The 13,772-nt window shown below is 43.6% G+C and overlaps 1 pseudogene; it reads right to left on the reverse strand.

Annotated features, from left to right (window-relative positions):
- The window catches only part of LOC111969243 (protein BEAN1-like), a 71,525-nt pseudogene that overhangs the window by 4,345 nt on the left and 53,408 nt on the right, over positions 1–13,772 (reverse strand).

Genomic DNA, 13,772 nt, shown 5'->3' on the forward strand with positions numbered 1-13,772 from the left:
TTTAAGTGCCTTTGAACGAGGTATGGTAGTAGGTGCCAGGTGCACTGGTTTGAGTGTGTCAAGAACTGCAATGCTGCTGGGTTTTTAATGCTCAACAGTTTCCCGTGTATCAAGAATGGTTCACCATCCAAAGGACATACAGCCAACTTGACACAACTGTTAGAAGCATTGGACTCAACATGGGCCAGCATCCCTGTGGAACACTTTTGACACCTTGTAGAGTCCATGCCCAGACGAATTGCAGCTGTTCTGAGGGCAAAAGGGGTTGCAACTCAATATTAGGAAGCTGTTCCTAATGTTTTGTACACTCAGTGCATATTTTCTGACATCACATTACCCCATTCTGTTCTAAACATTATTCTGGAGGGTTTCACATGGGTTTGAGGTAAATGAAAGTATGTGAGCTACTCTCATACAGTCAGGTATCTGCTCCTCATAGAGACTCCATATAGTCAGGTATCTGCTCCTCAAAGAGACTCATACAGTCGGTATCTGCTCCTCATAGAGACTCATCAGTCAGTATCTGCCCTCATAGAGACTCATACAGTCAGGTATCTGCTCCTCAAAGAGACTCATACAGTCAGGTATCTGCTCTTCAAAGAGACTCATACAGTCAGGTATCTGCTCCTCATAGAGACTCATACAGTCAGGTATCTGCCCTCATAGAGACTCAAACAGTCAGGTATCTGCTCCTCATAGAGACTCATACAGTCAGGTATCTGCTCCTCATAGAGACTCATACAGTCAGGTATCTGCTCCTCATAGAGACTCATAGTCAGGTATCTGCTCCAGAGTCAGGTATGCAGGTCTCTTCTGCGGGGTGGTGCTCTGTGCTCAGTGGGACAGTAAAAGGTGCTGTTCAGGAGCCTCAGTAATGACTGCTTGATTTCAAATGAGCCGTGCAGCTGACGAACTCCCCGGCCTCTGCTCCCTCCACCCTCCATCACTGTGCTGCAGAGTGCTGCCTGTCTGCCTGCGTGCAGAGCTATTTTAGACTCCAGCCGCACTCTGGCTCATTCAGACAGACTTAATGTCCCCAGAACACAGCAGGACAGAGACATTTCACATGATCCGGGGTTCCAGACAAAACAGGACTTGCCATTAGCCGGTGCTATAGTGCAAAAATGGTTCATAAGGGCATTTTCTATGCAAGACTACAGTGGGCCATTAATTTGCCATATAGCAGTACAAATCCAGAGTGAAACCTGACAGACAACATTGACTTTATTCTAAAACCCTTCACCTTTTTTTCCCTATTCTACTTGAATCGACACATTGAAAAAAGATTTGTTTTACGATTTTGAGTAAAAAGGTGAGCGTGATCTTAGACACTTTGTAAAAAAGTTGAGAGATACTTTGTAACTGTGTAACCAAAGAAACAAAATAAAAAATGCACTCGTTTCCTCCCTCTGGCTCTGTACGTGTAACGCTCAATACTGTAGCATGCTCTGTTATGTAATGACTGCATAACACAGCAACGTTAAAGCAGTGGGCACAGAAACGCCAACTTACTATTAAGAGGTGATGACACAACTGGCAGTCAGTGGTGATGCATACAGTATCTCTCCACTACTTTATTTTCTTATCTCAGATACTTTCTTCTAAGAGTTGAAGAGGAGGATGATGCCCCACTTCTTATTAGTAAATATTGCAATATCTTATTAGTTCAAATTCTCTCTGGTTACTTGCTGTTATTGAGTAGATTGTATTCCATACTCCTATGCATCATTGGTTATAGCTGTGCAGACAGCTGGGCAGTATCGGAACAAACTGACCAGGGGTCACCTGACTACTTGAAGTATCCTGATGTTGAGGGTAAAGAAGGATTTGTTTTGCTAGTAATCACTGTCGGGCACTGGGGCCCTTCAAAAGCACTAAATCAGGAGTTCCCAAACATTTTGGCGTCTTGACCCTATTTTGACATAAAAAATGTTTTGCGACCCCACCATGTAAAAAAAGTCACGGAATCAACGGCAAATGTTTACTTTTTTAATTAGGGCTATGACAGTCTATTATAAATCAGTCTGACAGTATTTATGACAGTGTTTCAATCTGACGAAAGTATAGTTTGAAGTGACTAAAACGCATCAAAAATATATTGAGACGTTCAGAAGATCATCAGGCAATCATTTTGTATGACCTTCTGTGTAGAAAAGAACATACCCATTCATTATGTTTAGTGCCTGGTCTTGTCCACTCTGTTCTAATGAGACCTGCGTAGCTTGTGGGCATCGTAGACGGAAACAGAAGACCTGTATGTGTTCCTGATAATCTTATCGTTCAGTAATGGGATCATAATATTTTGTCGTTTAAACCGTTCAAAAGATTGAGCGACATTTGTAGGAAGTAAACAGAAACCGCTCTGTTAACTACAACCGCATATAACGGCTACCAGATTTTCAAATCAGGCAACCCCACATGAGTTCCCGACCCCTACTTTGGGAAACGTTGCACTAAATACTGTACATAACACCCACATATCTCTTAACCTTTCTAACCCATACTGTTAGTCAGCTCCAGTCAGAAGGAATATCAAGTTATCAGCTGTTGCCCCGGTTACTTTCAGCAGTTTTCCCCCCTACTTGTTTTCATGAATAAATTATGACCATGCTGATCCAGGAAAGAGGGTGAGAGTCTCAGCTTACAGAAGTATCTGTGTGTGTGTGTGTGTGTGTGTGTTGTTGGGTGTTGTGTGTGTGTGTGTGTGTGGTGTGTGGTGTGTGTGGTGGTGTGTGTGTGTGTTGTGTGTGTGTGTTGTGTTGTTGTGTGTACGTGTGTCTGAGTAGTCATCACACAGCTCAGCAATGTTATTAATCCCTTCAAGGGTGCAATAAACTACCAGCTCCAAATAAACATTGAAAATAGGACTTTTCTCTCTAAATATACACGCTGATACAGACATTTGTCTAAAGTTTGCCAGGTATGGTAGCGCTGTGGACACCTGCGGGCCTAGCTGTTTTCATGMCAGGGTTTCATGAGTGTTTCACCAAGCTGAGAATCCCCCCTCTAATTACGGTGAGAATATTTTTCACGTTGCAGTCAACCCCCCCTTATGGGATCTATAAGTCCCCTAGGATGCTAACACAAAGTGTTGCATCCTAAAAATTATGAATTATTAGCTAGCAAAGGCAGATATAACACAGCCTAGCCCTGTTTAGATTGTCTAATCAACCCTGCCTGCAGTCTACTGCTGTTTTTAATAATCTACATGCTTTATGGGGTGGTAGKTAGCCTAGCGGTTAAGAGCATTGGGCCAGTAATCGAAAGGTCACTGGTTTGAATCCCTGCGCTGACTAAGTGAAAATCTGCCAATGTGCCCTTGAGCCAGGCACTTAACCCTAATTGCTCCTGTAAGTTGCTCTGCTAAATGAGGTAAATGTATGTTTGCATACACATTCATTTCCCTGAGCACAGTTGTATAATTTGTCATCTTGGCTTAATTAGTCATAGGATGAAACTACAGTACGGAGAACCATGGGACTTCTCCAGAAACACCTGTGGTGCATATGACACAGAATGTGTTACTTTCCAACGCCTAGAGAGGCGCTCACAACTATGATACATGAATGCAGGCGCATTAGGCGGTCCAAAAGTTGGAAGTAAAGCGCAATACTATATACTGTAAATCTTTAAAGGTATACAATGTACTCCAAAGCCCAAGGAGAGGTGTGGGTCACTCGAGGGAGGACCTCTGCCTTCTGGCCTGTAGCTCTGGAGAGATGACAGCACTGACTGGAGCATATGGCTCGGTCTGTCCACTGCACTGCGGGGCTGGCACAGGGAGCTCATTCTTTCAGCTYCCTAGCACTGTCAGTGGCCCATGCCTTGTAGAGCTACGTACAAGAGCAACAGTGTGTGGTTATGAATGTGCTGTGCATACATTATTGTGCATATACCTGTAGATGTTAGTGTGAGTTTGTGCGTGTGCGTGAATGCAAGCGTGTGTGTTTAGATTGGTATACACTCAGTGTACAAAACATTAAGAACACCTGCTCTTTCCATGACATAGACTGACCAGGTGAATCCAGGTGAAAACTATGATCCCTTATTGAAGCCACTTGTTAAATACACTTCAATCAGTATAGATGAAGGGGAGGAGACAGGTTAAAGAAGGATTTTTAAGCCTTGAGACAATTGAGACATGAATAGTGCATGTGTGCCACTCAGAGGGTGAATGGGCCAGACAAAAGATTTAAGTACCTTTCACCGGGGTATGGTAGTATGTGCCAGGCACACCGGTTTGTGTCAAGAACTGCAATGCGGCTGGGTTTTTCATGCAAAACAGTTTCCCGTGTGTATCAAGAATGGTCCACCATCCAAAGGACATCCAACCAACTTGACACAACTGTGGGAAGCATTAGAGTTAACATGCGCAAGCAACCCTGTGGAACGCTTTCGACACCTTGTAGAGTCCATGCTCTGACGAATTGAGGCTGTTCTGAGGGCAAAAGGGGGTGTGAGGTGCAACTCAATATTAGGAAGGTGTTCTTAATGTTTTGTACACTCAGTGTATACAGTACCAGTCAAAAGTTTGGACACACCTACTCATTCAAGGGTCTTTCTTTATTTTTACTATTTTCTACATTGTGGAATAACAGTGAAGACATCAAAACTATGAAATAACACATATGGAATCATGTAGTAACCAACATTTTTTTAACTAATATTTTTGATTCTTCAAAGTAGCCACCCTTGGCCTTGATGACAGCTTTGCACACTCTTGGCATTTTCTCAACCAGCTTCATGAGGTAGTCACCTGGAATGCTTTTCCAACAGTCTTGAAAGAGTTCCCACATATGCTGTACACTTATTGRCTGCTTTTCCTTCACTCTGCGGTCCAACTCATCCCAAACCATCACAATTGGGTTGAGTTCGGGTGATTGTGGAGGCAAAGTCATCTGATGAGGGCGTGACAAATATAACATATTGTTTTATTTGTTTAACAGTTTTTTGCTTCCTACATGATTCCATATGTGTTATTTCCTAGTTTTCATGTCTTCACGATTATTCTACAATGTAGAAAATAGTAAAAATAAGGAAAAATCCTGGAATGAGTAGGTGTGTCCAAACTTTTGACTGGTACTGTATGTAAATAACATAACAGTGTGGTGTGTGTGTGTGTGTGTATGTGTGTGTGTGTGTGTATTTGTGCTGGGATGTGCCCAGTTCTCCCTCTGCGGAAGCAAGTCCCTTCACAGGCTCCACAGGTGAGCTGCTGATCTAGGTGGTGTAAGCTCTGTAGTTTCCCTGAGCCATCTGTGGCAATGGCAGCACTGCCCAGCATCACATGCCTTTCCCTCCATCCATCCACTCCACCGTGCTGCCTCCTATCCCTGACTATGCACACAATGTACACTACAAAACACACTCTCTTTTATCCTCTCCAATGCACTGGTCCTCGGCCAAAAGATTTAGATATTTCTATTTTGCACTGCATATTCTTCCTGATCTAAATCTACCTCAATCTATGACACATCTTAGCCTAAATTCAGGCAAAAGAAAACATCCCTGTGGTGTGGTTGAGGTTTCCTACATGAATTGGAACAGCGGCGAAGAATACGTAGCTTGAGAAGACGTAGTTTGGGAGTGATAAAAGCCCATTAGGTCTCAGACAGGAATCGTGCCTCTGCTAATATGAGGAGTGATTTCCCTCCCTCCACAGCGTAGTAGAGATGGATGGAGGCTATGAGAGACTGAGGCATTGACAGAGTGGCTTGTTCAGCACCAACAACCAAGCCCACCACCACCACCACCACTAACCCCATCTAACAGTGGAGCCTAACATCCAAACCAATTATAACACCAGCTCCCTAAAGGCTTGAAAACACAAGCACTACTTGACAATTTGCCAATTAGAAGCTGGTAATCCTGTCCGTTGTTTTAGCATAGGACTTTCTTAGCTGTAGCTGTGACACTGCGAAGATCAACTGTTGTTGACAATCTGTTGATAATTAGCATGTCTGTCTCGTTAAAGGACAAGCTCTGACTATCAACAATCAGGTGTTGGTATTTAGCGCCGAACAAAGACTGTTAAGAAACACGACTGGACATGTTAAGAGACATGATTGGCTAAACCTCCTCTTTCTCTCACTCGTGCCCACTCAGGCTCTCTTGTAAGCCTTGTTTATACCTGGCGCTAACATGCATCCTGTATCCTGATCTGGTCCACATTCTGATTGTGCCCACATCTTCAGATATGCATCTACACATGGTATTTAAATGTCTCTTGTCCATCCACTGTGTCCACATTCTGACCAGATTTCTTGGTCCCTCCCTGTATGCAAATTATTTGACAGATACATCATATTTATTTATTTATTTTAAGACACATATTGACGTCATAAGTCAATGTTGCAACCTGACTGATGATTTTAGAAGGCAGGATAGTGATGATTTAAATGGTTTCACTGTCCGGAATCCGTCTACACTAAGATATCCAGACACAATGCGTGCCTCGCTACCTCCGGAGGTGGTCAGGAAGACCTGATCACAATCTGTCTTTTAATCTTCTACACCTGTCAAATAATGTGGGCACAATAAGAATGTGGACAAGATCAGGACAAGCCGCATGTTAGAACCAGTTATAAATGGGGCTTTAGCCTACATTTGCATACTATACTGTATGTAACCTACAGGTTTATCTGATGGAAAAGGCCAGTGAATAAATGAGGTAGGACATTACTATCTATACAGAAATTGAGCAGATTGATATATTGGCAAACTGAATTACACACTATTCAGTGACATTAATAGCCCTGTCTATGGCAGTAATATTCCATATTTTTCATAATTTGTTGTTGAACAGGAATGGGCCCGATGTTTCAGATGGCTCCTCTGGAGGGAGAGGTAATTTCACCCTCTTTAGAGGCCCCTCACAGGGCCGTACACAGGGGCCGCCGCACTAATGGAACTGTCATATAAATGCAAATAACATTGTGACTCTGTGAAACAAACCTTGAAGGGCAAGCAGGCAGAATTGAGCCGGATAAACAAACAAGCACGCACGCACGCACGCACGCACGCACGCACGCACGCACGCACGCACGCACGCACACACAACCCTGGAATGCTGGGCGGCAGGTAGCCTAGCAGTTAAGAGCATTGGGCCAGTAACTGAAAGGTCGCTGGGTCAAATCCCTGAGCCGACTAGGGTGAAAAATCTGTCGACGTGTCCTTGAGCAAGGCACTTAACCCTAATTGTTCCAGGGTCGCCGTCAATAATGACAAATCTGTGCTCTGACCCTACTCTCTGAGGGTGTCTCAGTGTGATATGCAAAAAAAAAAAGTGAAATAGGACAAATGTAAGCACCCACCTAATTATCTTATCTCATCTTTATACCTGAGGGATGGGAGGGAAAGGTGAGTGGCTTCAAACCAAACCCACAGAGTAGTCGGTCATCTAGTCACAGAAAGGTTGCATTTCCTCTCAGGTTAGTTTTCTAGCTTCATTCTGAAATATATGGGGTAATTCCTAGATAGTGAAATCATCAGGAGCTGTCTAGGATGTAATCACAGACTTGTAGTCAGTAAGCAGGTGTAGTGTCAGCCAGGGATCAGAGTGGAGATGATGTGGTGGAGGCTGGCAGGATGTCTAGACCTGCAGATTGAGCCTGTGGAGGTTTAGAGGACTGTCAGGATCATCCTCCTCCTATGTAATCCAATCACAGTGAGGAAAGAGTGCATTAACTAGACTCAAGCACACTGAACCTAAACAGGGAATAAAGAACTGCTTCGTAGCCTACCCTCTCTCTGTGAGGAAACAACTTTTTATTTATTTTATCTTTATATTATCAGGGAGACCAAGGTCTCTTTTACAGATGAGCCCTGAATTACAGAAATACACACATCATGTCACGGCATTCAAGAGAAGAAGATGAGGACCAAGGTGCAGCGTAGTGCGTGTTCATATTTAATTTAATAACCGAACACTAAACACGAAAATGACAAAACGAATAACCGAAACTGTTCTGTCTGGTACAGAATACGAAACAAAAAACAACTACCCACMAACACTGGTTGGAACAGGCTACCTAAGTATGGCTCCCAATCAGAGACAACGATAGACAGCTGCCTCTGATTGGGAACCACACCAGGCCAAACACATAGAAACACAACAACATAGAAAAAAGAACATAGACTGCCCACCCTAGTCACACCCTGGCCTAACCAAAATAGAGAATAAAAAGCCTCTCTATAGCCAGGGCGTGACACATCAAAATATAAATACAAAAATGCAAGCAGAAAAAAAGAAAAGTCATCAGTAATAAGGTCCTCAATCAGATTTCTGAATTGCCCTAGAGGCACCAAAACATCACATTTAAGAACATTTTGAAGATTGTTCCACAAATATGGTGCAATAAAAACTAAAAACTGATTTATCTAAGTCAGTAGAGACCAAAGGAATTTCTAGAGTTAACCATCTCTGAGACCGGGTGTCTAAAGTTTAGTAATCATGTTAGGCAGCTGCGTTCATATAGATGATGTCACCATAGTCTAGGACCGATCGGAATGTCGACTGAATAATCTGCTTTCTACTATGTAGCGAAAGGCATTACCTATTTGTTTTATAGAAGAAGCACATTTTTATTCTCAGTTTCTTAACTAACTCATCAATATGCTTTTTAAAAGACAGCTTTTCATCTATCTAAATGCTCTGATATTTGTAAGCCGGGACACGATCAATATGRACACCATCCAAAGTACATATGTTTACATCATCAGAGTTATTTTATGCAGTCTATATAACAACATTTACTTAGTTCTACCTGCATTCAATACTAATTTCAGGTCAATAAAGTGTTTCTGTAATACAACGAATGCAGACTGTAGTTCAGGTAGAACCTGGTCAATCGTGGGGGCAATAGCATACAAGTGCAGGTTACAATTTTATGATTGGAAACAGTAAAGAGTACAGGACCGGATTTAACACCATCAGTAGATACACATTGAGTACTATCTGCTCAGGTGGAGGTTGTTTCCATGTTGTTACACAAACCTACGGCGAACCTCTCCTCTCATTGAGAGAGGTAGTGAGAAACAGTGTTTATTGTACCATGTATTACAATCAATGTATTCCAGACTCTTTTATCAGCTTATCGACTTTCTTTTATCAGCTTATCAACTTTCTTTTGTCAGCTGGCATCATCACTTCATACGTGTCTTTAGAAAGGATGGCAGACCAAACTGCAAGAGAGAGGAATATGGCTGAATTATTAAAGACGCCAATTAGCTGGGCTGCCATTTAGATCAAACACATCAGGCGTCTTTCACTGCGAAGCAGTGGCATTTACCAGCAGCACCAGAGGCTTGTTCAGGGAGCGAAGCAGGCTGGGCGGAGAGTTTAGAGTGTGAGGCGGAGCACCCAGCCATGAAAGAGTTGAGCTGTGCAACAGTGCTCTAATGAACGACTTGACACAACAGCATGGTTCAACTCAACCTCAGAGAGGTTACCGAGGCCTGACCTAACTCAGCAAGCGTGCAGGAGAACTGAATTGTAAGGCTGGTGTGTAAATGGAGTCTTCTTTTCCCTCTTTCTCTTCCTCTCTTTCGCTTAGCTCTCTTACTCTTTCTGTCTCCTTACTGTATGTCTTCAAAGACTACACTAGGAGGGTAGAGGACAGCCATCTTGGCAAGTTGAAACAAAAAAATGCTTTCAAAAGGATCTTCAAGCACAATCCCCAGTCCCCACAACTGTTTGCTGCTAATAAGGTGAGCATGGCTTACAGCAAAGTTAGAATATCAGTATCAATATATACAGTATCATTTAGCACAGTGGGTCCTGACTAGCTTTGACTGCGGACCCAAATTTGACAATGACAATTGAGTCGTGACCCAAAGTGATGGACTGTTGATGATTACATTTTGTCATGTTGTATTGCAGCTGCCTTCTTGGGCAGGCTTCACTTGCAAAGTAGACTCTGTCTCACGGGTCTACTATTAGGGTATTAAAGAAAGTCATTACACAGCCATATTAACTGAGAAAACATGTATGTACATTCAAGAGAATAAGCCATTTTAAATAGGAGACCAGTTCAGGAGTGGAGTGTAATACATTATCAGGCACCATGTCCTTCGCTGCCAATGCCTCCCTGTGTAGGAAGCAGTGGTTCCACGTCGCGCTCGGTGCTCTCTCCAGGATCCGCTTTACTACCCTGAAGTGCTTTCCCATCATGGCAGCTGCCCCATCAGTTGTCACACCGACGCACCCATCCCAGACCAATCCCACGGAGCCCAGGTGCATATCAATTGTGTTAAAGACAGCCTCTGCAGTGGTGGCGGTGGGCAAATCAGCACTAAAAAGGAACTGCTCCTCGAAGTTACTATCCCACACGTGTCTAACATAGACCATTAGAATTGTATGGTTAGCCACATCGGTTGATTCATCAAGCTGCATGTCCTCATGTCCTCAGACATGTCCTGGATTCTCCTCCTCATGGTGTCATTGGATAGGGGTATGGTTTTAAGTTTGTTGGCGGGTGACTCTCCCAATATTTCAGTGCACATATCAATCACAGCAGGAAGTATGAGATCCTCTGCGCTGGTGTGGGCTTTTTTGCACTTAGCAATGCGCTGGGCCACAAGGCATGATGTGTCTTTCTTGTTTGGTGAATACGTTCTTCAATGAATCTTGTTCATTGATATTGAAATTGTATTTAAAAAAAGTCAGCTGTCTTATCTTTGTGGCTTGGATGCTTGGTGTACAGATGCCTTTTCATTTTGGAGGGTTTCATGCTCTCATTAGCTAACAGCTCGTTGCATAGGACATCTACACTCACCATGCTTGTCTTCAATATATGTAAAACCATGATTGATGAAGTCCGGGTGGTATTTTCTCTTCTTGACAGGGACCGGGTTGTCCGCCTTGCTGTTGACATTGGAAGCAGCAGTAGACGAAGAGGGAGCTGCACGTTTTAAAAACTTGTCCGTGATTTTACTCTGACAGCTAGCCTACATGAGTTAAATGACAGTTAACTATCCACATGTGCAATGCCTGCAGAACACAGCTGTATACTTAGCTATCAATCAAGATAGCTGTCAGAAGGAGATCTGTATTATCTGATTGGTCGTGTCACATTTAAAACAAAACGATGTTGCAGAGTGACATTTTCATTGGATCGGTGTGTGTGTGTGTGTGTGTTGGGGGGTCAGTGAGTGTGTGCAGCGCGAAAACCCTCCAAGTTCGAACGTAGCTAGCCAATCACTGCCGTTACCGCTGCTAACCGTGTAAAGTCAAGCAAATCAAATAATGCCTGTGTAATTGCCCCCGCCCCCCCAGTTGAGAAATCCCTGATTTAGCTAGGACCTTGTTATCCAAAAGTGACTGAGTCATGCGTTAGACCTGCGCGCCACTCGGACCCAAAGGCACGAATCTCAGCCAAGAGGGGACACTAAGTCCTGGTTCTCCCAGGCTGAATTCAAGCGGCTGTGATTGGGAGTCCCAATAGGGCGTGCCACAATTGCCAGCATCGTCCGGTTTGGCCGTCATTGTAAATAAAAATTGCCGTCCCTACACCCTGTATCCCTTGCTATTAAATTTAAAAATGCGTGCATACAATGAACATACAAGGTGGCCTGGAATTGAACCACCATCTATCCTGTGTGTGTAAGTGGATGTGCTCTACAAATGAGGCTAGAGAACTGCAGTTTATTGCATGAAACTGGAAATGCAGCATGAAATATATATTTTCCATATTCCAAACCCTTTACATTCTCAATCAAATAATACCGTAGGTGCAACTGAAGTACTAGGAAAGCCTCATGGCTCTCCACTATGTGGGTTGATATATGGTCCTCCAGATTGATTAGAGAGTTAAAGACCAGCTTCTCACACTACTCATTACTAAGTTCTCCATTCCCCTGCAACATGCCCTCATTCCATTCTTGAAACCCTTCACAATGGTCCTGCTTCATTATCATCAGTTCCAGATCCTAACCAACACAACACATACAAAACAATCAAACCACACACAACACCAACACACCACACACACAAACACACACACAAAACCACGACACCACAACACACAGCACAACAACCATCACACACACACACACACACACACACACACACACACAACCTGGAGATCACCCAGAGGTAACCAACCAGAAGAATAGTGGCGATCATGATCATTACTCATCCATCATTTATCATAATGTACGAAGATAACAGAAAATGGACCATCAGAGAACTCCCTTTATCTAGCCATAATGGTGACCAAAGGAATGACGATGATCGTAATGCCATTTTGGGTGGTAATACAGTAGAGTTAAATGACTTACTGTGGCGGGGAGTCTGGATACATCACATTGACTTGTGATAGAGTCTCCACGTAGGAGTCAAAGTCAAACGCTGGAGGGAACTCCTCGATACACGTCGACCTCAGCTCCCCGATGGAGCCGCCGTATGAAAAGTCATCCGGAGCTGTGGAGAGGCAGGGCAGTTTAATACAATACTAACGAACAAAATAGCTTTCTTCTCAGTGAACTACAGCACACAGTCAGGATTGTAAATATGCTCTGTGTTCGGCTCAACTGAATTATATATCTCATGGTTTAGGAATCCTACTTTGAACTGAATAAGCAGATTTACAGTAAATATTTCTTTTTGCAGTCTATATCTCTCATCTGCACAGTTTTTACACTGGAGCAGTCAGAATCTTTTATGAAACATAAGGCTAAGGGCATGTGGTTACTTGAAGATAGAGGGGCTGTGATTGAAGCCAGTGCGATAAAATCTGGGTATATCAGCCTTTGGCCAGGCAGAGGGAGAATGGGGCCGCGTCTTCAAACAAAGGATGCTCTTTGAGCTTTTTGTGCTGTCTCTGTGTGAACTGACAATGGGACCCGGTCCATTGGGCCAAGTGGCCTTCCACAGACGTGACTTTGGCTGTGTGTGTGTGATTCAGTTTGGCGCAATATTTCGTTATTTTCCCATTCCGTTATCAACCCCAAAGGCTGTCTCTTATACACATCTAGATGTGTATAAGAGACAGGTGTGTGGGTGTGTGTGGGGCGAGGACATTATTGTATTGGTCAGTGAGTGTGTGCAGCGCGAAAACCCTCCAGGTCCGAACGTAGCTAGTCATTTCAACACCTGTCTCTTATACACATCTAGATGTGTATAAGAGACAGGTCAGTGAGTGTGTGCAGCGCGAAAACCCTCCAAGTTCGAACGTAGCTAGCCAACACTGCTTACGCGCTGCACGTGTAAAGTCAGCAACAATAAGCGGTGCAGCGCACGCATGCCTGTGTATTGCCCCCCCCCCCCAGTTGAGAATCCCTGATTTAGCAGACGCTTTTATCCAAAGTGACTGAGTCATGCGTTAGACCGCGGCGCCACTCGGAAGCCCAAAGGCACTGAATCTCAGCGCAAGAGGGGACACTAGAGTCCCTGGTTCGAATCCAGGCTGAATCACAGCCGGCTGTGATTGGGAGTCCCATAGGGCGGTGCACAATTGGCCCAGCATCGTCCGGGTTTGGCCGTCATTGTAAATAAAAATTTGCTCCTAACTGACTTGCCTAGTTAAATTAAAAAATGCGTGCATACAATTGACATACAGGTGGCCCTGGGAATTGAACACACTATCCTGGTGTTGTAAGTGCTGTGCTCTACTAACTGAGCTAGAGAACTGCAGTTATTGCATGGAAACTGGAATGCACATGAAATATATATTTCCAATATTCCAAAACCCTTTACATTTCAATCATATAACCGTAAGCGTGCACTAAGTACAGAAAGCCTATGGCTCTCCACTATGGTGGTTGATAATATG

The sequence above is a fragment of the Salvelinus sp. IW2-2015 genome, linkage group LG10 (genome assembly GCF_002910315.2).
Source record: "Salvelinus sp. IW2-2015 linkage group LG10, ASM291031v2, whole genome shotgun sequence".
Classification (NCBI taxonomy): domain Eukaryota; kingdom Metazoa; phylum Chordata; class Actinopteri; order Salmoniformes; family Salmonidae; genus Salvelinus; species Salvelinus sp. IW2-2015.